Source organism: Dipteris shenzhenensis, chromosome 8, assembly GCF_047967505.1.
Source record: "Dipteris shenzhenensis isolate YYH24624 ecotype China chromosome 8, Dip_SZ_1.0, whole genome shotgun sequence".
Lineage (NCBI taxonomy): Eukaryota > Viridiplantae > Streptophyta > Polypodiopsida > Gleicheniales > Dipteridaceae > Dipteris > Dipteris shenzhenensis.
In genome coordinates this window covers 27,289,451-27,294,534 of record NC_141603.1, presented here as the reverse complement: position 1 = coordinate 27,294,534, position 5,084 = coordinate 27,289,451, and positions in this window count along the sequence as shown.

Genomic DNA, 5,084 nt, shown 5'->3' with positions numbered 1-5,084 from the left:
ATGCCAGGGTGACTGTTGTGCATTTATGTCACCGACTTGTTAGCTGCAGATGCGGTTGGTACACCGCCCATGAATAATAGCTGGATGATAGCTATCCTTATGTACTCTAGTTTGTGGCTCAGTTAGTATGCCACCTTAGTTAGCTGAGTTTGGTTTGAGACCCACATATAGGGTTCTTCTATTTCTTTGTACTAGAGTTCTTTTGGCTTTCACAACTAAGGAGAGGAAAACTGTTTTCAGCCTCCACCTTTGTGTGTATTCCCCCATTGTGTATGTGAGAAAGCCGCAAGCGAGACTCCTTCCCTCTCTCCCACTATCTTCACAAAAAGAATAGTGGTACTTCCCCTCACCTGTTTGATGAAGCGCCACTCTGCAATCTTGCCACGACTCTTTGACACTTCCACGACCCTCAGAATGTACAAGGGTCCCTTCTCGTTCTTTTTCTCTCTTTTTTTTTTTCAATGACAATGTAAGGGGGGGAAAAGAGACAAAGGGTGATGAGAGGAATAAAATAAAATAAAATAATAATGGGGGCAATTTTAGAAATACTAGGGAGGGGAAAGTTTTTGAAATGCAAAGGGTGAAAGGTGATTATAAAAATGGAATGATGAGGGGGGGGAAACGGAATTCCAATATGGGAAAGGGATTTTAATGGCAATCAAAGTTAAAAAGAGGAGGGAGGGGGGGGGGAAGGCAGCCTTAATGATGACGGCCGTAAAGGCAGAGGCAGCGATCGCAGAAGCAGACGAGGCAAAGGTGGCTAGTGGGTTGCAGATGGCGACTGGCGGCGGGTTGCGAATCGCAGAACGTGGTGGGTTGCAGATGGCAGCATGTGGCAGCCCGACGCTAGCTATCGGCGATAGAGGCTCAACCTCACAGCGCAGCGGTAGACCTGTGCTCGATGGCTGTAGAGGTGGCAGTCTACAGGGCGGCTAGGAGAGGTGGCGGTTGCACGCGGCTCCCAAGCGTGGGCCATGTTGGAGATTTTGGTGACGCCCACCACACGCCGCACGGATGTGGAAGCACAAGGCCCACACAAGGCATTGGCCCTTATATTAGGCTCCCTGCATCAAGGACTGCGTCTGGCAAGGGTAGTTAATGCGACCGCGGACTGCTGAATGGGTAGAGGTCCACAAAGTGCACTACAATAGGAGGTAATCGGGCATGCCATGCAACAAACCTTTATGGACGCAATGGCAGTTCATGAATGGATGTGAATGATGATATCATGGTGATGATAAAGAAGGCCCCACATATGTCTTGAGGGGTGTAACATACGGTTTGGCAAGCTGTATGTGAGATTGCCACATGGAAATAGCCAAGTAGGGTGAACATGGAAGAAGATATATAATGTTTAGAAGTAAAGGAGACCCATATCCTTGGATTCATTTTACGGGATTGGGCTCTCCCATGGGTGGGCTACGCAATCAGATTGGGACCCTACACATAATCCATTAACACACGTTGATACCAATTAGCCCCATTTCTACACTAAGGTGTTAAAATGTATTGAAAACACATTGGTGCAAGTGGAGGGAAAATCCATAAATTATTGTTTAGATGAGCTTGTGATAGCTAAATGCCCCAAGAGACATAAATAACACCTTTACTACGAGGCATAAAAACAAAACTAGAATTTGGATGGGAAGTATCCCTTAGCCATTTACATGACACAGTTGTTATTTCCTTGTAGATTGTAGTGTCTGATCTTATAATCCTACCTTACCATCCAAATGATTGGATCTTTTAATTTCCTTGGGTGAGACCTCACAAAAACTTATATTGCAACTGGTGCCTACCTAATGAGTCTAGGGGAGATACATATGTAAGGGGTGTCACTAAAGATAATGCTCCATGAATCATTGTGGCTTTTGCTACATTACCAATGTTTTCTTTTCAGAAGTCGCTTTGAATATAATAGGCAATTTTGTCGGAAAATATACTGGTTTTAATTATATAAACACGTATATGTACATGAGCATCACCCTTTAAAAAATTTGATTGTAGATCCAAAAAGTAACATAGATGTAGATCCAAAAAGAGAGAATATATAGAGGTATCTTATAATATACCTATGTGAAAATGTGAGTAAAGCACAAGCAAAATTTAAAATAAATTGCTATTTTTTGCATACAAATCTCTCTTCCTAATCATTTACATTTATTCAATTTAATGGCACAATCTTGGTTGGAATGATCTTGTTGAACTGACAACTTTGGTCCTTCTTAAGCCACTCTTGCAATTTATAAAGAGTCCTCGCATTGCTAGGATTCTCCTATCATTATGTACATTTAGTGTTTTGGTTTTCTCTAAGTCTAATGGTATTTTCTATTGTTGATGCATTATAATGTGTAATTTATTGTATTTGTTTCTACTATGACATAACAACTTGGAACCTCTTATTCCACTAACATTTCCACAATTCTAATGTGTCAACAAATTTTTAATTGGACCCATAAAAGCGAAAGTGCATGTGCTTACATGAGAGAGTGCGATTGTGAATTTTGTATACCCATTTACTCCCTTGAGAAGAATGCCTCTAGTCTAAAACATCAAAATTTGAGTACCAAGAGCACACCCTGGGTATTATAGTAGTTTACATATGTTGGAATTAAAACGACCATAAATCTCATTATCTATTTTCCTCTAATTTTGTGAAGGGTACTTATTATCGCTTTCAAATTTGGGAACCAAGTTGAGCTTTTGTCTTTTTTTTTGGAGTGTGATAGTTTTTATATATTAAAGAAAGATTTTTACATAATTTCTTCTAAATTATAGTTGGATGTGCCAACAAATATGAGACTTTAAAAAATCCCACCTCGATAGTAGCTCCAAGAATAGTAGTAGAGATAGTAACAGTGAAAAAATATGGAGAGAGGAGAGGGAAGAGTGGAAATGAGGAGAGAGGGCACAGCTAGAGAGCAAACAAAAAATGACTAGCTATACACTAGATTTAGTTGAATATACAAACCTCCTTAGGGTTAGGATTACGGTTTCCAACCCTTGTGCCTTTCAACCCTCTTTTGGTTAGTGCTATGCACATGTGATAATACATGATGTTGAGAAGAAGAAAGCAAGGAAGAAGTAGATGAGGAACATCAGGAAGAGGAATGCTGTATTAAGAAAAAGAGGGCATGTAGAAAAAGAATTAGCCAATAAGACTTTCCTTTAGGACAAGGCATTGGAAGCTATGACTTGTTGTCCGACCTTAAAGAAAAGGAAGCTCATATCACCTTTGGTCAATTACTTGCTTTGTCTCGAAAACTACGGAAGGAATGGGGAAAGTTAGCAATCACAAGAGTGTCAAAGAAGAAAAACAAGAAAAGCACCATTCTTGTTGTTCAAAAGGTAGATATACAGGTTCGTGATGATGTACCTATGGTTGATGTGATCATTGATGGTCAAGTGATTTCTAATGTTTACATTGATGGAGGTGCAGCGATTAATGTTATGAGTGAGAAGACCATGATAGATGCTGATTTAAAATACTCTAGTACTAGCTCTCCTTATCACATCAAATTAGCTGACAACACTAAGGTAAAGACCTTGGGAGTTGTGAAGAATCTAGAAGTGGATGTATGTGGAATTTTTGTGCCGACTACTTTTTAGGTGATCCCTACCAAGCTAGATGCACATGCCTATCCATTGATTTTGGGAAGGCCTTGGCTACGCAAGGTGAAGGCTGTTCAAACATGGGATACTGGAGAATTGATTTTGTAGGGAAATGATAAGAAGGTGCGCTACAACATTAGAAGCTACAAAAAGGAAGTTGTCAAGGAGGAGTCTTCAACATCACACAGTTTAAGCTCTAACTTATCCGATGAAGAAGAAGAGACAGGGTATAGCTCCGAGGAGACCAGCTTAGAGGGTGAGGTGGAAGGAGTGGCCTTTGGTCTTTGTCTTGGTGTTGATTGGGATGAGTCATGAGGGGACAAGGTGGTGGTACAATAAGATCCTGTAGAGATACTTCATGTGGAGGATGTGGAGCACACTAAACGACGCCAATGCAATGAAGAGCTTCTTGGTGATTCTCTATCAAGTAGTGAGAAGCTCTGGTACTTGGATATGTTAGATGATTTTCCATGTCTCTTTGCAACAAGCTATTCATAGGTTCAACCAGTCTCTCTTGTGGAGCACAAGATTGAGTTGAAGCCAAAAAGCAAGCCAGTTGTGAACACTTAAGGCAATTCGGGGTGATCCAAGTTGAGGCACTAAAGAAAGAGGTAACATAACTACTTGAGGCAGGATTCATCTTTCCTATTGATGATCCAAAATGGATATCTCTTGTAGTTGTCACACCAAAGAAAGGAAATAAGTGGCAGGTTTGTGTGGACTTTCATCCTTTGAATGCATGCATTAAGAGGGATTATTTTCCTTTGCCATTCCAAGATGAAATACTAGACCAAGTAGTAGGGCATGAGATGTATTTTGTATGTGATGGGTATTTTGGGTACTTTCAAATTCGTATTCAGGAGGAAGATCAAAAGAAAACATCATTTGTCACACCTTGGGGAGTTTTTGCTTACAGAGTGATGCCTTTTGGGTTGACCAATGCACCAGCTACATTTCAACGGTTCATGAGTCAAGTGCTCGAGCCTTACTTGGGGAAGTTCACAAGGGTATTTTTGGATGATTTTTGCATTTATTCTCGATGCATAGATCACATGGAGAAGTTAAAGATGGCCATAGCTAGGATTGATGAAGCAAAAGGGTGTCTAAATCCTAGCAAGTCTCATTTGGCTCAAACAAAAGTAGTCTTGTTGGGGCATATTGTGTGTGAAGAAGGTCTGCAAATGGATCTTGACAAGGTTCAAGCAATCATGGCATTGCCAAGTCCTGAGAGTGTCATTGGTGTTCATAGAATTCTAGGAAAGAGCAAGTATTATCAACGCTTTTGTGATGATTTCACAGAGATAGTGCATCCCATGAACTTGTTGACAAGAAAAGGAGTTTCTTTCCAATGGGGTGTGGAGCAACAAGAGTGTTTTCAACAACTTAAGGAGGCCATGAGTAAGGGCCCAATATTTACGCTCCTTGATTGATCTCAAGACTTTTATGTAAATATAAGTGTATCTTTGCATTTA